Below are 22,556 nucleotides of genomic sequence, written 5' to 3'. Positions count from 1 at the left end.
TCATAAAACAGATCTGAGGACCACAGTTCAGAATATCCCATGAGGCTAGTATCTCTGAATAATTAGCAAAAAGCCAGAAGGAGTACTGTGACTCAAGTGGTAGACTGTGACTCAAGTGGTAGACACCGGCCTTGAATGAAAAAGCTAAGCGAGAACATGAAGCTCTAAGTCCAAGCTCCAGTACTGGAACAACAGCAAAAACAAGTTGAAGCCCAATGAGATCATTTCCTACTGTGTGAAATGGCCAACTATTTAACATGCCTTGTAAGTCTCTGTTTGCTGGTCTGTAAAAGCTGGAAATGGCTGTGCCTACTTCATGTGATATATAGAAAACAAAGAAACTTCTGTAAGTATGTAGTGACATTAAACCATCTTTGAGATTTTCTTATACTGAGTTTTAATAACTCTCTAATATAAGGCAGAATTAGAAATAATGTTCTTACAAGGGACCACTCAACAATGGACATGAGAGAAGATGCTAAACGGTATAATTCGCTCCTCAGCCCATTCTTTGGCAGTTTGTGTACTTAAAAGAAACCTTCAGAACACATTCTGATACTTCTTCCTGGGAATGTTGGAGACAACAGTCTTATTGTTTATTCACACTGTTGGGTATGGCTTCTGAAAACTCTATATACTGGGAGGCAGACTTCCTTCATTATGGATGTGTCATGCGCATCCACAGAGGGTGAACAGGTTCTAGTCTGCTACACAGATCAGCTGACCCAGAAAACTATGAACTCAGCCTTTCTTCCCCTTAGTAAATAATCATAAAAAATCTTGACATTTTTCTCCCTCAAAATCAATGTTAAAAGCACATTCTGGTGAATGAATACATCCTCAAAATGTCAGGCTAAGGAACTGAGAATGCTATTTTTTTGGGGGGGGCAGTTCTGGGGCTTGAACTCAGGGCCTGTGCACTGTCTTTGGGCTTTCTCAAGGCTAGTGCTTTACCACTGGAGCCACAGCACCACTTCTGGCTTTTTCTGTGAAATACTTACAATTCTTCACTGATCATTTTGTGTTACTTATTTATAATTCAGAGGAAAGTTTTTTTGTTGTAGGACTCCAGATAGACACATGGATGGGCCCACTGTAGTCTGGGAGAATCTCCTTTCTTCCCTCATATGAAATGATTCCACCTGCCTGCCTCTGTGAGGAATTCACAGTCTTCTCTTTACATTTACTTCATGTTTACAGATCCTTTTGTGGCCTTGCCTTTATATTGGTTTAGGCTCTAAGCTCTTACTGCGTGTTTCATAGGTAAACTGTTTCTCCTTTCCAATTCTAAGAGATGTTATCTATCTGTTCATTTATTCCTCCACTCTCCCCTTCATGCCCTCAATCTATGCATCTCTCCCTTTGTACCCACATCATTTTATTTTCAGTATGTGTTGTGGGCATTCTCTCCTTGAAGAAGGAATTCTAGTCTAGCTTTAGCCAGTTCCTTGGCCAAGACAGTGCTGATTTTGGTACTCACTGTGATCCACTGAGTGTCAAGTTTGACATTCTACGCTCTGGGGACACAATCTTCTTTGAAACAGAAGAAACAAATTTTACTTTCGAATGATGACTCAATTTTGAAAAACCATCTGTTAAGCTACTTTCTGTATGAAAATGTTGTCATTATAAAACTCCTTAGTTTATATTCTATTCTGTATGTGTGTGTGTGTGTGCATGCATACGTGTGTGTGCATGCATGCACACACATGCTGGGTCTTGAACTCAGGGCTTGGACACTGTCCCTGAGCTTTCTTGCTTGAGTCTGGCATTCTACTCTTTGAGACACAATTGTACATCTGGCTTTTTTTTTTTTGCTAGTCCTGGGCTTGAGCTCAGGGCCTGAGCACTGTCCTTGGACTTTCTCAAGGCTAGAGCTCTACCCCTTGAGCCTCAGCACCACTTCTGGCTTTTATCTATGTATGTGGTACTGAGGAATCGAACCCAGGTCTTTGTGCATGCTAGGCAAGCACTTTAACCACTAGGCCAAACTCCCGGCCCCCACATCTGGCTTTTTTTTTTGCTGGTTTGTTGGAGATAAGAGTCTCATAAACTTTTCTGCCCAGGCTGGATTTGAACTGAGATCCTCAGATCTCAGACTCCTGAGTAGCTCGGATCAAAGGCATGAGGCATTAGTGTTTGGCTTTTATTCATTTCAAATTATTTGAAATTGGAATATATGAAATGTAAATTGTATTCACTCTTTTCATTAGACAAATTTGTAGTTTATGGTATCAATTAACAGTTAAAGTGAAATATCTTCCATTATTTTAGTGTATGACCTCAGTAATATTTAAAGTAGAATATTTGTAAGGTTTAGGATAATTGATTTTCTAGAATCTATAATTAATTTTAGGGGATTGTATTCACACAGAATCAACTGATTTGTGAATTTAATATTGTTTCTTACATGCGAATGGTAGTGATTCCTTCACAAATACCTACTACACAAGACTGTACGGATTAGGTTTTGCTTCTGAAAGCTAAAATATTCTAATTCACACTGATTATTATATTAAGTAAGTTTGATTTCCTGCACCTTTCACATTATTAGGGCTTTATCAAGATGGCTCACAGTTCTCAACATGCTCTATTACTCTACATCTTGTAAAATATTGTCTAAGTATTAATCCACCAGTATGCTGAATTGTAGGTCGAATTCTTCTTTTAATTTGTAAATTACCCTTCTAAAGATATTTTTTTCTCCTCATAAAACAACAGTAACAAAGTAACTTGTGAGTGTATGCACACTTCATAAGGAGACACCTCTCATTTTAAGGTTCTTGTAGGTCCTACTCAAATTTGGACATACTATACACATCACATTTAAGAAGAATACATTGTGAAAAGAGGGACCCTTGGTTTGTTTGATGTGTCCTCAGCGGCATCGTCTCTGACATCTTTTATATTAAACTTTCCTCTATAAAGGAGAAATTGAATTGAGAAGATCATGGTAAAGTCTGAGTATTCCAAGATTTTAACTATTTTGGTTGATGTTGATACTTGATGGCAGCCATGTCTTAACTGAGTAAAACTAAATGTTAAGAGGCACAGAGAAAGAGAGGGTCATTCCTTTGGCTTGGAGAGGTAGGGTTTATGGAGATGCTCAAGATTTCTGACTGGTGTCTCTTACATCTTATTTCTCTACTTAGCAGCTAAAAGCCACAGGCAGAATTTTCTCTCTGATGCCGTCCAGAACTCTGGGCCCTGACAGACCCCAGGGCCAGGGAAGTTTCATTCTATTTTCCCCTACACCTTCTCCAGGACTGCATCCATTCATTCATTTTGCCTCCTTGGGTTTGCCAGACCTAGTTATCTGCATTAGGATTTTTCTCAAAGAGAAACTTTTGTTGTTTTGGTGCCAGTACTGGGGCTTGATCTCAGAGCCTCTTATTCTTGCTTGGCTTTTTCACTTAAGGCTGACTAGAAGGTCTACTATTTGAACCACAGCTCCACTTACCCTAAGAAAAACATGAATTCAATAGAAAACCAAAACCTGGTTTGTTACTCAAGTTTATTGTAAAATGTATATTTCTCTTAACTAAAAACTAACTTTACTACTGATATGGAATTTTTGAGAGTGAAAAATTTCATTGACATGCTTAATGGAGTAAGAATAGGATTGGGAGTTTAACCTAGTGATAGAGTGCTTGCCTAGCATGCATAAAGACCTGGGTTTGATTCCTTGGTACCTCATACATAGAAAAGCCAAAAGTGGTGCTGTGGCTCAAGTGGTAGAGTACTAGCTTCGGAGAAAGCCCTAGGACAGTGCTCAGGCTCTGAGTTTAAGCCCCAGGAACGGCAAAAATATAGTTTGAGGATACAGAACCTTAAAGATCTTTGCTCAGTTCTAGTGGGACATTTTGTGGGCACCTTGCACTTACAAAGCTCACTTTTGTAATGGGTGAATACTCAGTGCGGGTTTTCTCTCTCCAAGTCATTGGTCCTCATCTGAAAGGAGGACCTCATTCCAGTGCTGCAGACTTATGATGAAAACTACTGGCTAGGAAATATCCTTCTTGCCAAGCACCACTGGCTCATGCCTATAATCCTAGTTATTCAGGAGGCTGAGATCTGAGAATCACAATTCAAAGCCAGCCTGGGCACAAAAATCCATGAGACTCTTCAATTAACTACCAGAAAACAATAAGTGGTGCTGTAGTTCAAGTGGTAGAGCACTAGCCTTGAGCTGAAGACCTCAGGGACAGTGCCCAGGCCCAGAGTTCAAGCCCCAGAACAGACAAAAAAAATCTTTCTTCAAATCTGTGTTGATCTTGCAACTAGAGATACAGTTGAAATTTTGATGTCTGTCAACCACACATTGCTGTGAATATCAACCAAGAAGTAAGGCTAGGAGAGAGTGACTTGTGAATACCTTAGATCATTCAGGCCTGAGGAGCTTATGCAAGCGAGATAAGCCAAGCAGGTGATGGAGGTCTGAAAGGCAGAGTGTCAGGACAGCCCCAGTGACAAAGTGCCATAGGAATTCAGATGAAGGGCAGATGACTTTTAGCAAGATGTTGGCATTTATGAGAGCCTGTGTGTGTGTGTGTGTGTGTGTGTGTGTGTGTGTGTGTGTAGGAGGTGGTTCTTGAGCTGAGCTCTTCAGTAGATATGCTCAAGAATGAGACGGACTCTCAGGTAAGCCTTGAACGGATTCTACCACAAGATAATAAAGTCAATGAAATGTTAAGTTAGGACTGAGAGTAACTGCTGAGCACCAGCAGACCCTCAGCAACCTCCACAACCACCTGGCAGTGCCATTTGGCATAGCACCCAAATAGCTTGGTTTGCAGAATACCTCCACAAGCATACCTGGAAGCCACTGTCCACTACCTGGTGGCATTTTCTTTTTAAATTTATAAAGCAGGAAAGAGTTTGAACATACCAAGAGACATTTTCAAGCAAGAGAGAAAACATCAAAGTACCCACCTATTTATTATTAGATACACACGGCCATTGACTTTGGCATGGCTGCGAGGTGAGACAAAAGCACAAGAAGGCAATGGGAGATGGGAGGGAGAGAGAAGAAGACAGTTAGACAGAGACAGTGATGTAGGCCATATTTTAGGCTTCCTATCACCAGATGTGTCGTCATCTACACAGGGTGTGCAGCCTGGAAAGAGCGTAGGCAACAAGAATCTACAGAAACAGGAAATCAGACACATGCAGGAAACATGCTTAATAATAATGTGGCCCCCTTTTCCCTTCTCTTTTACCTCCCAAATATTTTCATTGCCCTACTATTCCTAGTTTTTTATTATTATTTAATAATCTTTTTGTGTCTGTTGTGGGGCTTGAACTCTGGGCTTGGACACTATCCCTGAGCTCCAGCTCAAGGTTGGTGCTCTACTACTTGAGTCATACTGTCACTTCCAGGTTTTGTTTTGTTTTTGTGATGGTTAGTTGGAGAGAAGAGTCTCACGGACTTTTGTGCTGGGACTGGCTTTGAGCTGCAATTCTCAGATCTCAGCCTCCTGAGTAGCTAGGATTATAGGCATGAGCCACAGGCAGCCAACTTATCCTTCAGTATAGAGAAAAGTTCCAATGTAACATGCCAATTTGTGAGTACAAACTGCCTGTTGATCAATATCATCCCTTTGGTCATCTTCCCCACCACTCCCAACCCCACATAGCCTCAGTTTACCTAGTTTCATGGCAACTCATGTGCTTTAAACATTATCCTAGCATTCGCCCACCCTTCTCTCCATTGTCTTTCCCTCTCCCCTTGACCTTACCCCGTTCATTACACTTGTTCCAGTTTTTTTTTTTTTACTTTTGGGTAAACTACAAGTTAGTAGTTCAAAGGAGTTACACCAAAGGCCTCTCCCCACATACACCATATTGTAGTTAATGTGTTGGTATAAACATGACCTTTTATATGCTTACATATATATTTATAATATAGATCTAACTTCTATACATGAGAGAAAATGTGTCCTATTCTTATACCTTCCAGTTCACACAATGCAGCTAAATGCTAGCAATGTTTAATTATTTTAATGTAATCTTTTTTTGTGTGGGTCATGGGGCTTGAACTCGGCCTTGACACTATCTCTGAGTCTTCAGCTCAAGGCTACCGTGTTATCCTTGAGCCAAGCCCCACTTCCCGTTTTCTAGAGGTTAATTGGAGATAAGAGCCTCAGGTCCTTTTGTACCCAGGCTGGCTTTGAACCTTGAACCTCAGATCTCAGCCTCCTGAATAGTTAGGATTACAGGCATGAGCCACCGTGCCTGGCTTTAATGAAATCTTATGAAAAATAACTATTGGCTCCTTTATAAGAATTACAAAGAAGTCTACAAAGTAATTATAGTGGACACATTTTCCTTCAGATCTTCAAAAGCTGATGTTGGAGAAAGAAGTTGTTTTGTTTCTGTATGTGTAATGATATTTTCTGACATGAACAATTGATAAAGAATTCTTAGTAAATTATTATTAAATAATGACAAATTTGTTATAATGAACATATTATTTTATATAATATACTATTACAATATAGAAGTGAGATTAATTTGAATTATAATAGTTCCATCTTATGTATATCATAGAACATTTTCATAATACTAACTTTACACACAGAAGTGGCATCTGTCTGTACTACATGTATGAACACATAAACAATAAACAGACAGGAGAAACAATAGTGACAGAAACAATAGTGTGACAGTTTAATAACTACAATTAGTCCTAATTCCAGATTTGTGGCATTTGTTTTTGGTAAATCATCCGAAAGGAGATAAGCACAGGAAAAGCAAAACCAGGCAGCCAGTCCCAACTTGGAAAATGTCTTTTTCTTTATTATTAATTCAATCACTGATTAAGAGTTCAATTTAAATATACTGTGATATAAAGCATTATTAGCTAGAAAAACACAATAAGGAAGAGTTTCTAAAAGGTAGGATATAAATTTTATGTGTAAAGTTAACTTTCGAGGACTTTGACATTGAAATTTTGCAGGAAATTTCAAAGGACAAAACATATCCTATGTGAGTTTTAAAATTTTCTCCCAGGTTCAAGGGAAGTGTTTTTCTACTGCTTTGAAAGAGGAAGCACATGTGCTTCAATTTTTTTTCAGGTAACTGGGTTTATATACCACCATCTCTTCTTTACAATTTCTTGTAAATTTCACTATTAGGGAGTGATCTTGGAGTAATCACAGAGAGCAAAGGAGATAACAATCTGAAATTGCCCCCAGGTTCTTCAGGTCTGTTCTTTTTCTTGTCTGTGAGAGGGTAAGTGCCACAAAGTGAACAGACAACATTAATGTGGGACAATTCTCCTTACCCAGAATCTGCATAATTGGGAAAGGCAGTGCAGAACAGACTCAAAGGCAATTCTGGAACACGTTCAGCTCTTATATGTAAACGACGTCCAAAACCTGTGATATGGTTAGGCTGATCCTAAAATAGGTAGACTTTTCTGAATAAATTGTGGCCTATAGCTCTATTTTATTAATGAAGGCAACGAAAGCCCCTGAATACTGGAAAGAACTTTGAAAGACAAGAAAATTCATGTGGAAGAAAAAGAAAGGATTTAGGAAAAAAAGTATTTTCAAAAGTCTTATTAGTAATGATCAATAATTACATTTCTTTCACAAATATAAATATGTTCTGCTAATTAGAAATATTGTTGGGTGATGCTAAGGTCTGAACACAGGGCACTGAACTTTCAAGGTAGGCAACACTTGAGCTCCTAAAATATTTTTATTCATTATTGAATATGATGTCTGAGAAATGCTGACAGTTATAGTTAACTAGAGCGCATACATGGCTGATACGCACATGTATCAAGATAATATTAAAAGTGATCAAATAATAATTTTTTAATGGACAACTCACTTTTTCTAGATAGCCACAGTCTTTATAAACTCAAACTTAAGGTGATTTCCATTATCAGCAAGCACAGGTTTCTAAAACACTTAAGATTTCCCAATGCCTGGTTATAGTTACAAAGATTGGAGTAAATGTATGGAAGCCTGATCATTTAGCCCCTTCCGCACACAGGCAAGATGGCTAAGAACCACACTGACTGGCATCTCACCATGCTATTGCCTGGTGGTCACTTGGAGAGTCTACTCAGAATGAAAACTAAGTATGATATTAAACTAAACCAATACAGAAAGCAAACCTACAGTATCACAAAGTATATTTCATTATCAAATAGCAGTATTTCAGAATTACCTGTAATTTCAGTTCTTCCTGGAACAGAAAACTGAGAATGAGAGATTTAGTCTACTTCATGATGTAATCGTGTGATCAATTATTTCCTTAGAAATTAAAGAATTAAATTTCCAATCATTTGTGCTTTTATACTAGTGTCAGTTTTTCTTTTTTTTGCTCTATTAGTTTCATGTAGCAAGTATTTTTCTAAGAACTCAATCATAGACTAAGTATGGGACAGAACAAAATTGCTCAGCATTAAAATCAAGAGAATGATTATAATTTTCCCATGATAGCAAAGGAGGATTTGTGATAACCCATTATAGTTTCAGTAAACATAGAGAAGCCATATCCTGTCTATTACTTCTAAATAATTTATATTTATTGACGAAGAGAAAGCCACAGTAAACAGTTAAAAGAAGACATTGTCTTTATTTCCTCTTCTTAGATACTTTCTTGATTGCTAGCAGACTGCAGTTTCTCTGCTTTTGGCTAAGGTTCACCCTTTCTAGAATTTAAAAATCATATTCTTGTGGTGTTTTTTTATACGTAGTTAGCAAAATACAAAACTCACTCCTGAATTATGCTATGAATGTCCTAAAAACATATAACCAGTGTACACACAAAATACCCACCGCCAGACTGGGTGCTGCTGGTGGTTCATGACCTAAGGATCATGGTTCCAAACCAGCACAGGAAGAAAAGTCCATGACATTCCTAACTCTAATTAACCAACAAAGAACTGAAAATAGAGGTAAATAGAGGTGTGGCTCAAGTGGTAGTAACAGCCTTGAGCAAAAAAAGTTGAGAATTCAAGGCCCTAAGTTCAAGTTCAAGCTGCAGTACCAGCATGCATGCATGTGTGCATTTGCAAACACACACACACACACACACACACACACACACACACACACACACACTGAATCGGCAATGATTTTTTTTTGCTAGTCCTGGGGCTTGAACTTAGGGTCTGGGTGCTGTCCTTGGACACTTTTTGCTCAAGGCTAGCACTATTCTGGCTCTTTCTGTATATGTGGTACAAAGGAATCGAACTCAGGGCTTCATACATGCTAGGTGAGCACTCTACCTTCTGGCCCCATCAATGGATTTTAGAATTATGATCAAAGCTCTTGTGAATCTACTTATGGGATTAGAGAACACTCTACATGAATCAGTTGTAATTCATTCCAAACTATTTCAGAAAGTGTTATCAAATAGTCTGTATTCTTTCTGTGTTACTTTCTCTGTCTCTCTGTCTCTCTCTGTCTCTGTCTCTGTCTCTCTCTCCTTCTCCCCGTCCCTCCCTCCCTCTCTGCATGAAATAGAACACTAGATTCACAAAAACTTGTTAACAGAGCTTAACTTCCTGATAACAAGAGTTAAGTACTTCACTGGCTCACCTGTAGATGGTGTTGTCTTCCTTGCTGGGGATGGCCTTGAGGTCTGTGAGTTCAAGGAAGCGGTCATGGAAATAGTGAAGGTGTAAAATGCACACCAGCAGAAAGGAGGTGGGGATGAATATGCGAGTGAATAATTCAGCCACAGTAAACTGCTTTAAGCCAAGATCCTCAAGCCTGTTGAAAACAAGACAAAAAGCAAGATGATTTCTTGGACAATGCAGGCACTGTCAGGTGCTCTCTCATCACCCTCATTCTTGGTATCCTTCTTGAACACCACCCTGAGTTAGTTTTTATTTTCACTAATCCAAGCCAATTGCTTTTACCATGGACATAAACAACCTTGACACTGCCAAGTTCAATGGCTATCTATCTTCCTCTTGTCCCTGAAATAATCCTTGTCAAGATATTACTACACATTCCTGGCTTTCTTTTCCATTACCATATTCTCCTTTCCTTCTCTCTTTACCTCCCTTCCTCCTTCCCCCCACCCTGCCCCATCTCTCTGTACCTCTAGACACTGAAATATCCCCAGGACTCACTTTGGGATCACTTCTCCACTTGTCTTTTTCTCCTGGTGCTCTCACTATGTCCCAGGGATTAATCCACCATCCTAATACCAAAGACATAAATGCCTTTTCCTGTGAGCTCTCATCCCCACATTGCTAATGAAAACTAGCTGTTCCAAGGTAACTTCATACTTAGTGTTCTGAAAACTGTTCATGCTCTCCCTCTTTTCCTTAGAGAAGTTTCTCTTTATGTTCCTATTTCTATGCTGGTTTTCTCTGCATCAGTAAACAATATACCCATCTGCCCTGCACAAAGTTCAGAACTCAGGAAACCATGATTCCTTCCCATCTTAACACATTCCTCTGCATTTGCTTTAACATTCTCTAACCAGCCAGTGTTGCAATCTATCTGTCTTTGCCCTGATCTGGTCAGAGAGAATTCCCCTTGTTTCTCATAGCTGTTATATAAGATGTAGTCTCATTTTTATTTACTACACCTCAAGTTTTCTCAATTAGTCAGCGATCTTTAAGTCCTTGGAAATGTCCAAATGAAATTTCCCCACTGTCCCTTTCCTTTCCTCTCAACAGGCAAAACTTCTGTGAGTTCCTCACATGTATCAGGCCACATTCAGTCTTGTCACAGAACATTTGAATCTGGTACTGGTTCCTTCAGGAGTTCTCTTCTGTACCTGAAACCCACCCCGACTTTTCCCAATACAAGTTGTTTCTTAACCTTCAAGGAGAGTTAAAAGGACACCTGTTTAGAAGACAATTGAAACCACAATTTATAGTTTCCCCTACCATTCCATCAGCCTGCACTTTTCCTGCACAGACTCACCACAATTTGAAATAAACTTGGAGAGAGTAAGTGGTTGGTAGACCTCATAAGACTTAGATTTTCTTGTTTCCTATTGTATCCCCAGGATGAGTATTCAATAAAATTTGTAAATAAACATGGCAGATGTGTTTATTTAGCTACATGACATTTTTTTTGTTCTTGTTGCCAGTGTGTACCAGTTCTGGGGCTTGAACTCAGGTGCTGCATCTTAGTTTTTTTGCTCAAAGCCAGTGCTCTACCACTTGGTCAACGTTCTACCTCTGTTTTTTTTTTAAATTGATTTATGGGAGATAAGAATTTCATAGACTTGCCAGGCCCGGTGGCTCACACCTGTAATCCTAACCATTCAGGAGGCCGAGATCTGAGAATCAAGGTTCAAAGTCAGCCCAGGCACAAAAGGACCTGACTCTTATCTCCAGTTAACCTCTAGAAAAAGGGAAGTGGGGCTTGGCGAGCTCAGGAATACTATCCAGGCCCAGGAGTAGGGTGGTGGACTTGACCTGAAGAGCTCAGGAATAACATCCAGGCCCAGGGGTAGGGTGGTAACCTTGAGCTGTAGAGCTCAGGGACAACACCCAGCCGAGTTCAAGTCCCATGACCCACAAAAAATGAAACAAAAACAAAAACCTTACAGACTTTCTTGCCCAGGCTAGTTTTGAACTATGATCCTCAGATAGCTGCCTTATGAAAAGCATGGATTATAGACAGAATACCCCACTGCTTGACTCCTTTTTATTCCTTTTCTTCTTAATACTTTATCATCCAACTCTCAGTGCTGGCCAGGCTTCCAAACTAATTCCAGATGTTTAGAGAAGCAAATTAGAAAAGGAGAAAGCACCATCCATTAATCATACAGGCCATGATATCTCTACATCGTTGGGCCCTCAGTACCTGAGCAAATGGCTTCTGTATGGCTCTAAGTTCACTTTCAGTCTAAGCCCAGAAACATGGAAAAGAAAAGGCTTTGCTTGATGTAGAGCACATGAATTACATAAGTCTTTGAGCTAAAGGACAAAGCTGCATACAGAAGGCAGAAGTTGGATGTAGTACTGTACAGATGCATTTCCCATAAACCAACAACAGAAAGGAACACTTTCTTGAAATAGGGCTGAAAAACATTAATTTGTCAGCCAATATTTGTGGAATAGCTACTACATTTTAAGCTTTAAAAGAAGAAAAACAAAGAAAAAAGAGTTCATATCCCAGTATGTATAAGCTCCCCAAATCATCCTGTTTTATTAGAATCCATTAGGTGCTGTAAGCAACATATTCTCAGACTATTCAACTGGCTTAGCTGCTTCTCATTCCATCCTGCACCAAAATCACGTACTTTTCTTTTTTCAATCTGGTCATATTTTGCCACAGGCCCGGGAAGTTTTCAAATTGATATGTATATATAAAGATAAGCACCAACATAGTATAGATCACCACTGACATCCAAAAATATTTCAGGATTTTTCTCCACCATTCATAGTGCACCTGAGAATCACAAAAGACAAAGAAGACAAACATGCTATTGGAAAACTCACCACATTTTTACATCATTTAACTAAAACAAGTGATCCTATAGAAAAATGTTGGAAAATAGTCCGATTTTTAAAATTCTTTAAGGCGTTCATCTTTAAGTGGGTGGATCTTCGTTAGACTTGGGGTTATACTAGCTATTGTGAACAGTTGCTAAGCAACTTCAGTGTTCTCCTCAGTAAGTAGATACTTTGCAGAGCTGTTATGCAGACACTAAAGCAGGGTACAGGTGGCTCATACCTATAATCCTACTCAGGAGGATGAAATTTGAGGCTCACACTTCAAAGCCAACTTCAGGCAGGAACATCTTATGAGACCCTAGGACTTTTATCTCCAAGTATCTGTATCTATCTACATCTATCAAAAAGCCCGAAGTGGAGCCTTTGCTCAAGTGGTCTAGTGCATGGGTAATGAAGTTAAGAGACGTTGCCCAGGGCCTGAGTTCAAGCCCCAAGATGAGCACAAATATAAAATGAGAACAGTAAGATGATACTTAGAAGGTTTCTAGCACATTATCTCATCTTTTGATGGCACTCAGCTAATACTATGTTATGGTGGTTGTTACTGGTCAAGGAAACTGCATCAGTTCTGAAATCCAATATAGGGTTTTAGTAATAACAATGTAAAATAATCATACAGGAGTCTTTATCATAAGCTATGGATAGTCATTAGAGATTGTTTAGCATATACTTTTTATTTTATTTTTGTTGTAATTAATAGAAGGGTTACATTACCTTCACCAGATAGAAGGTACATTGCTTTACAAACATTGATACCCCTTCTCATGTTTTTGTCCCCATTTCCCTCCCTCCACCCTTCCCCTCATCTTGTTTTCCCCTTCCCTATCCTATTTCAAATAAATAAACATATATACAATATACCAGATAACAAGATAGGACACTGTAACAATATGAGATAACCAAGGGACAACAAAAGAAATGAGAAATAACATAGTACATTAAGAACAACAATCACATTATACAGCTCTTGTTTCCATATCCTGGAGGTCCTTTCATTTAGCCTCATCCTATATGGCCTTATGTATCTAGGGTTTGTCCTCCTGTAGACCTCTGCTAGGAGTGTTCAAGGACATATTAAATCCACTAGCACAACGATGTTCACTGTAGCACTATTTACCACAGCAAAGATATGGAACCAACCTAGATGCCCCTCAATTGATAAGTGGATCAACAAGATGTGGTATTTACACACAATAGAATTCTATGCTGCCATCAGAAAAAAATGACATCACCCCATTTGTAAGCATATACTTTTAAAAAAGTGTTCAAAATCTGGGTGCCAAAGGCTCACACCTGTAATCCTACTCAAGAGACTGGCCACTAAGGGTCACAGCTCAAAGCCAGCCCAGGCAGGAAAGCCCATGAGACTCCTCTCTAATTACCCACCAAAAAGCTGGAAGAATTGACTAGAATCCATATAGGTGTTGTAACTGGTATATACTCAAACCATTCAACTAGGGTGGCTGTGGCATCCGTTTTAAGCAAAAAGACTGAAGGACAGAGCCTAGGCCCGGAGTTCAAACCCTGGTACTTGCGCATACACACACACACACACACACACACACACACACACACACACACTAAAACAATGTTAAAGATTATTATTGATTTTTGAGAGCTTTTATATCTCTGTCCTATATACTCTGGTTTATTTTTGTGGCTTTATTTGGTTTGTTGGTTCCTGCAAGAATATTTTACTGTTACTATTTTATTATTTTATTTATAATATTTTATTATTACTATCATTGGATTTCTTCTAGATCAGTTAAAACTGTGTGTACAAACACCAAATCATTTTAATATTATCTTTTTACAAATTGTAGTTAAGAAAATACTTACGCACTTAATGTACACATGCATGCAAATGTGTACACACACATACACACATGTATTAGTAGTTTTCTTGACATCAAGCTTTGAAATAATAGCTAACCAGGGAATCCTCTATTGTTTAAGATGATCTTAACATTGCTTTTAATGTATTATATATTCAAAAATATAATCTAGCTATACAAATTTCTTTCTTTCTTCTCTTTTTCTTTCTTTCTTTCTTTCTTTCTTATTTTCTTTCTTTCTTTCCTTCCTTCTTTCTTTCTTTCTTTCTTTCTTTCTTTCTTTCTTTCTTTCTTTCTTTCTTTCTTTCTTTCATTTTTTGCCAGTCCTATGTTTGAGCTCAGGGCCTGTGCACTGTCCTTGGACTTTCTCAAGGCTAGAGCTCTACCACTTGAGCCTCAGCACCACTTCTGGCTTTTTCTTATGTATGTGGTACCGAGGAATCGAACCTGGGGCTTTGTGCATGCTAGGCAAGCACTCAGCCACTAGGCCAAACTCCCAGCCCAGATTTCTTCTTTAAATTAAGACTTTATGATAAATTAATGAACTTTTTCTGATCTAAGTATCTAAAAGTTTATAGTTGAGAATGAATTGACAGTAGTCACCTCCCATTTTAGGATTTTGAAGACAATGCTTGAATTTTTTTAAGTTGTGATTAATAGGGTTACAGTTATATTTGCCAGATAGAGTGTGTGTTAGTTCACATACATTGATACCTCTTTTAATGTTTTTTTGTTTTTGTCGATTATGGGGCTTGAACTCTAGGCCTGGGTGTTGTCCCTGAGCTCTTCAGCTCAAGGCTACCGGCCCACAGCACTACTCCCAGTTTTCTAGAGTCTCATGGTCTTTGGGGCCCAGGCTGGCTTTGATCTATGATACTAAGATCTCAGCCTCCTGAGTAGCTAGGATTACAGGCATGTGCCACCACACCTGGATAATTCTTGAATTTTATTAGTCATTCTCTACGATATGTTCATAGAATTATAAACCCTTAAAAATATTGGAAAATGGCTGAGATTGTGGCTTAGTGGTAGCATGCCCAAGCCCTGTCATGGATTCTTCAGTATTGCATAAATAGAAAAAGCCAGAACTGGAGCTGTGGCTCAAGTGCTGGAATGCTAGCCTGGAGCAAAAACAGCTCAGGGACGGTGTCCAGGTCCTGAGTTCAAGCCCTAGGAGTGGCAATACAAACACACACACACACACACACACACACACAGATGAACATGCATGCACACACATGCATATATATTTGTGCATATGTATATATATATCGGCAAAGAAAGTTCATAGATAAAAACCATTGAAAACTGGAGAGCAATCTTTACCTACCTGGTATAAGGCCACACAGAACAGGAAGAGCACCATGTAGATGATTTTGTACATTACTATTTTCCCCTCGAAGCTGACGAAGAAGAACATGCCCCCGCAGACATAGATCCAATACTTGATGAACATGGCTATCACCAGATTGCCTAGCACTTTCATGATGTCCTGGTCATCCTCCTCCTCTTCCTCTTCCTCCTCCATCATTTTCTCTTGCTTCTCTTCCTTTATTTCCTCATCTTCCTCCTTCTCCCTGGGTTCTCCTTCCACTTGTATATCTTGAAGTTCTTCATCTTCAAAATAGAAAACAGTGCCATTACCACTCTGATTTGTCTGACAGATACTGCATTTTGGCTCTATAATGTACATGGGACACAAATGCATGTATTTTTTTTTAGTTTAAAAATGAGATTTATTGAGAAAATAGTTCCATGGTATGCAAATGTGATACTTATGTCATCAAACACCACAAAATGCATGTATTTTATGAGTTAGTATACAACTTGGGTGATTTTAGACTAGTCTAAGACACAAAGCAAGATTGACACTGAATTCATAGCCTTCCTGAAATGTAGTTAAAAGAAAATAACTTTGGTAATATTTTATACTAATCTCTTTCTAGAATTTTTCTTCAATTTGTTATTTCATAGATTTAGAATCTACAAAATAAATATATAATGATAATGTAAGTGAAAATAACTATCAGTTTTAAATTCTCATTCTTTCATGGCTCTATACAATCTAAGCAGTACTTGACTGTAATTAATCCTAACAACCTTAATCTTAATGTATGCCTGTAAGTATCTAAAACTACAAATAAAGCTATCATTTAGCTTAAATCATGTATGAGGAATTATCACAAATTAATTTTATGCATTGGAATTAAGATGCTTCATCTTGTTTTGAAATATGTTAATACTCAGGACTTAATCCCTGGGTCACCAAATCTATCTAATTTAAATAATCCATTCAAGAAACTCAGTAGATTCTCAGAGTAAGATGTGTGAAAATGAAGGATTAGATTATTTATCTTACATGAACCATTCTTTACCAAAATTAATTGGCTAACTGATCTGCTGAGTAGATATTCAATCCTATGAAGGCAAGATTTGACTCTCCACGATATATTTTGTTACTGTGTGACTTAATATACAGCTATATGCTCAGAGATAATCTCATTAAGGTTACTAGCCAGGTTTTTGAGAGTAACCTGTCCAAAACTGAATGCTTCTTTTTTAATTTTATTGTTGGGATAATGTATAGAAGGGTTACAGTTACATTCATCAGGTAGTAGGTGCGTTATTTCTGTCACATTGGTACCCCTTCTCATGTTTTTGACCCCATTTCCCTCCCCCTAATCATTGCATTTTCTCCCTGCCCTTCCCTATTTCAAATCCCTTCCCTATTTCAAATAAACATATATACAATATACCCAGTAACAAAGTCATATACAGTTACAACACAGAATGCCTCTTGACCTCATAATGTTTCCAGTCCTCTAAATATCAATATTATCACTAATGATAAGTCCACAGAGTTGGGGAGCAAACTGTTCCCTTTTACCTATTTATCATTAAAAGCATAGAGATGCTGATCAGCTAACTTACTTCTCCTTTCCCGTCCTCCTTTCCTCCCTTTCTTTAGTGATATTTTGTTTTTAGAAAAGAAGAGGATTTTAATTAAGCATATTTAAGTCAGTTCTTGGGTTCCATTTCTCACTGAAATTATGCCATGAGACTATCACATTAAACAAAGTAAACCACATTCAAAAAATAAAAATGACATTAGTTTTTCATATGCCCTTGAAGAAATCATTACATTTTTCTGCCTCTCAGTTGCTTCTTCTTTTGGCCATGTCTTTTGTGAACATACAATTGGGAATTGTAAAATTGCCCTGTGGAGTCTTACAGTGTTAAAATCATGGGTTCTATCCTAACATCAAATTTTATAAAACTTTAAAGAACTAAGATTAAAGGCTACAGTCTCTACTACTGTTATTTGTGGCTTCAAGTTCACAATCAACTTTAACTCCATCTAAAGTCCAGGGTGTTTTTTGTTTGTTTGGTTGGTTTTGTTTTTGCCAGTCCTGGGGCTTGAGCTCAGGACCTCAGCACTGTCCTTGGACTTTCTTAAGGCTAGTGCTCTACCACTTGAGCCTCAGCACTACTTCCGGCTTTTCTGTGTTTATGGTACCGAAAAATTGAACCCGGGTCTTTGTGCATGCTAGGCAAGCACTCTACCACTAGGCCAAAATCCCAGCCCCTCAGAGTGTATTTTTTTTCAGGTGTATTTGGAGCTCTTTGTAATTCTGCTCAGCATAGAAATTTGTACTCCAATACTCCCCAGAGGGCTTACCTTTCTCTTCAAGCTCCTCACTTCCAATCTTGACTTCAGACAAAAGAGCTTCCTTTTCCTGAAGGGCCTTTTGCTCTGTGAGGTGCTGTCTCAGAAGCAGCCAAAAGGTAATAGTGAAAAGAATCTGAAATCAGAGTGAGAAAAATAACTCAGTACCATCTGCAGTACAAACACATCCTCTATAGGGTAATGGAAGCACCATATATTATTAGCCTTTTAATTTAAAATCAAATCACTGCCTCCACTAGGTTTCCAACACAAAGGAATTGGACAATCTTGTTAAAAATGTTTTCTATATTTTTAATTTATTTTGGACGTTGATCAAGTCTGACCCAGATACAAGAACTGGAGTGCTTTAGCACTCCAGGACTTGGGCATGATGGGTAGGTAACATTAATCACTTTTTGGGTCCCATCCAGTAGATAACTGTTTAGTGTTACCAGTTTCTCCAGGCTCTTAAAATATCATTTAATTATCAAATTTGCTATAATATAGGCACTTTTAGTTAGATTGTATGGAAAGTTGATCAAAAATAGGGTTAATTCACTAAGCCAGAGCGCAACCCATCACTTCCATTTCCAACTGGAACCAACTATAGATAGAAGAAAATTACAAATTAGTGAGTTATGTTATTACTAATCACGTGGGTAATATTGAAAGTAGAAAACAAAAGAAAGCTATCATGGTTAGATTCATTTTGGCTTATATTTTTCCTTGGTTACTCCAAAAGGGTGCTAAGCTTTCCTTGGTTCTTTCCAGTGTTAATCCTGTACTTGTGACTGAAACCTTATTGGAAACAGTCATAGCAGATGCAGTTAGCATGAGATGATTACCAATGACTGTGAGCCATCAATCTAAGGACTGGATATCCTTTTAGAGAAGGGAGAAGGACAGATGGACATAGGAATCCTGAGGGAAGAGAAGCAAATAAAGATGGACACAGAAATGAGTGAGGAAGCTCCAAGGAGGATTGCCAGGTAGATATACCAAAAAAATGTGTTTCCAGGCCTCTTAGACACACACACACACACACACACACACACACACACACAGACAGACTTATATTTAGGTAGTGAAGTACTGATACACACTGTGAAAGAAAGAATGGACACTAAGGATTAATATTCACCCTGTGCTAGTAGGCAGGAAGTTTAGACTTTTCTTGGGTGCAAAATTTAAGCTGCAGTGTGAATGATGAAAAGTAGTGACACCAAAGAATGGCAGAATTGTGATTCTGCTTTCTGGGCTGAGAAATAATATTCATAGCATTAAGTATAAAGTTTGAACTTTTTCACACTCTGAACTTGGGAGTTGAAGTGTGCTCAACATGTGCATAATAGGACATGGCAGGAGAAGGAACGTGAGTGAAGGAGGTGAGTTTATGCTTAGTTTCTCAGAAAATGCCAAATACTGTCTGGACTTACATGCTACATTCTGCTTCATGACAGCCTTCACTTTTATTCAGGAGAGAAAAGTGAATCTTATAAAGCCAGGCTTCTATTCCAGGACTATAGATCTACAGAATCAACAAGTAGGGGAGGTAGGAAAGGAAACCCAAGGTATACAATACCAGATATTGTGCTCTGTTCATTATACTGTATTATTTCTTATCAGTAAATCACTGTTAAATAAAGGAATATGTAAGTTGGTGAAACTTGGTGAATATGAACATTTAAAACATCTTACTTTAAAATAAATTGGATATTTTATCTTGAAAACTCTTGTTTGGACAGTTATATAGATTCTCAATGGATATAGTTTTATCTTGAATTTGAAATGCCCCTTCTGTTTCCCTAAGACCTGTTCATCACAAACCAGTATTTTCAGGCCTCGGATGATCAGAAGCTCAGAGTTTAAATCTGGGTAGTTATGAGATTTTTAATCTTACCCAGTATAGGATTTCAAATGAAGAAACTAAAATGTGTTTTAATTTGAGACAAGTTTGGTGGCATTTTATACTTCAGTGGGTTCTAAATTGCAAGACCCTTTTCACCTTCTACAACTGGTTCCTTCTGTTCACATGCCTGGAGAAACAAGTGTCATATAAAGTGATGGCAGAACCATCTGTTTCTGTCATTTTGACTGCACATCAGTTTCATTGCATATATGTAAATGCTTGAAGTTCTTTACAAAAGAACTCTGTGATATTATTGATTTTATGAGTTGTGATGATTTTTGAGGTCTTGCTTTAAGTAGCAAGTAAGCTTTGAGTGCAGTTCATGAAGAACACCTATTTACTCATTTTAGGGTTAAACCAAAGCCAGTTTCTAGAAAGATGGTGAATATCTTTTTGATGTTTGAGCTCTCGAACAGGGTCAGAAAATCGTTTCAAAATTAGGTCAAACATAAGGTTACTGGTGTGAGAAAACCATCCTAAGTAGAAAGAAGAGAAACGTAGAAGAAATGGGATCTATAACGAATTGTTAATGATATCACAGTGGGAATCATAACCAAGGAGTAGAAGAGTATATGATGATGGGAATAATTCATTAGGTGAATAGAAAAGATTATAAAGAATCTTTTACCATTTGAATATTACTATATAAATGTCCACACATATGCATAGATGGTGATTTTGAAATTTAGAAGTTTAATTAGCTAGCTCAGAGACTTAAGTTTCTGTTTCCTGGTTCAGGAGAAATTTTGGCCTATTATTGGATGAAATAGAGAGCGACTGAAGATTACTGAGTAGAAGAGTTGAATGACAATGGAAAATTTTATTTGTGTAAAGAAATAAAAGAATCATTAAGATCTGAAAGTTGAGTCAGAGTGTGCCTCTGAGATAATATCAATGAAGTATTGCAAGCAGTGGTAAAGAAAATATCTAGATAGCACTATTTACTATAGCAAAGATATGGAAGCAACCCAGATGCCCCTCAGTTGATGAGTGGATCAACAAGATGTGGTATTTATACACAATGGAATTCTAGGCTGCTGTCAGAAAGACTGACATTGCCCCATCTGTAAGGATATGGAAAGACTTAGAAAAATCATATTAAGTGAAGTAAGCCAGACTCAAAGGAACATAGGCTCAATGGTTTCCCTCATTTGTCATAATCAGTAGATACCTTGGGCTCTCCTAGCAGAGATTTCCAATAGAGCAAAACCTAGATACACAAGGCCACATAGTATGACACTACATGAAAGGACCTCCAGGATATAGAAACACAAGCCATATAATGAGTGATTGTTGTCTTTAATGTACTATGTTATCTCTCATCTCTTTTGCTGTCCCTCTGCTATCTTATATTGTTACAGTATTTCACCTTGTTATCGGATATAGTGTATATATGCTTATTTAGTTATTTGAAATCGGATGGATAAGGAAGCAGGGAAAACAAGATGAGGGGCGGGGGTGGGGAGAGGGAAATGGGGACCAAGACATGAGAAAGGGTATCAATGTTTGTGAAGTATTGCATCTTCTATCTGGTGAATATAATGTAACCCTTCTATTAATTACAATAAAAATATATGAAAAAATAGGTAGTAAAAGAATGTGCTAGCCTTCTAGCTCTATGGCAAAATACCTAAGAAAATCAGCTTAACGGTGGCAACATTTGTTTTGGGATATAGTTTCAGTCTGCTTTGGGGAGAAGCAGAACATCATGGTAGCAGGAATATGTGGAGGAGGAAGCCATTTATTCACGTTAAGTAGGCAGGAGAGAGAGAGAGAAGAGAAAAAGGAGAGAAGTGGAAGAAGGAGAAAGAGAATTGAAGACTGGAGAGCAGAGATAGAAGAGAAATAGGAGAGAGAAGAGAGCAGAACAAACATCATTTACAAGGACACATTTCAGGGATGCATTTAACAACCTTAAGTCCCAGCTCAAATTGGAAAGTTTTTATCCCTTCCCAATAGCTCATCAAATTATGGACACATGAGTAGGTTGATCCTTTGGTGAGAACAAAGTTTTCATGATCCCACCACTTTGTAAAAAGCATATCAGCAGGCAATCGAATCTTTAGCATATAGCTTTGGGGCAACATTTTAGATACAAGCCATAACAAAGAGGAATATATCTTAGGGGACATTAATTTCATTTTTAATCATGAGCTTGATACGCAACCAGAAATGAACAAGAGGAGCAGAGATTAAAAAAGGAATGAATATGGTCAAAATATATGCGTGTTTAGAACTGTTATAATAAAACCTCTTTGTTGTTAAGTCTGGGAGCTTAAGCTAGCATGTAAGATATGTGAAAGAAATCACCAAGTGTCCAAGTGGTAAGAGAGGAAGCAAAGGTTATTAACTTTCCAAGAGGTAAGGGACCAGATAGCATAGGAAGTATTGTTCATGAATAGAGTGAGTGAAGGCTGAGGTTGATGAGCATTTCAAATGCTGAAGGAATATATTACTTATGTTTCATAGTTTTTTGCAGCTAGTTGTTCAGGAAGCTGAAGTTTCTCAGGGTTTTTGCTAGGTGGTGCAGTACAATCCTTTCCAGAAGTGAGTAATACAGGTAGGGTTCTGTTTGAATACAGAACAGTTTCTGCAAAACAAAGGAAAAGACCCTTCCTGACAGGTGGTTCCTCAAAAGACTTAACCTAGAGCTCCCCTATGACCCAGCAATTCCACTAGTTGGCATTTACCCTGTTG

At 38.1% G+C, this 22,556-nt stretch overlaps 1 pseudogene; it reads right to left on the bottom strand.

The window, feature by feature from the left end:
• Positions 1–22,556, bottom strand: part of LOC150039860 (piezo-type mechanosensitive ion channel component 2-like) — a 176,256-nt pseudogene that overhangs the window by 60,403 nt on the left and 93,297 nt on the right.

Source organism: Megascapheus bottae, unplaced genomic scaffold, assembly GCF_031878675.1.
Source record: "Megascapheus bottae isolate mThoBot1 unplaced genomic scaffold, mThoBot2.hap1 HAP1_SCAFFOLD_107, whole genome shotgun sequence".
Classification (NCBI taxonomy): domain Eukaryota; kingdom Metazoa; phylum Chordata; class Mammalia; order Rodentia; family Geomyidae; genus Megascapheus; species Megascapheus bottae.
The sequence above is the reverse complement of the archived record's forward strand: the minus strand, read 5'-3'. Positions and strand labels throughout refer to the sequence as shown.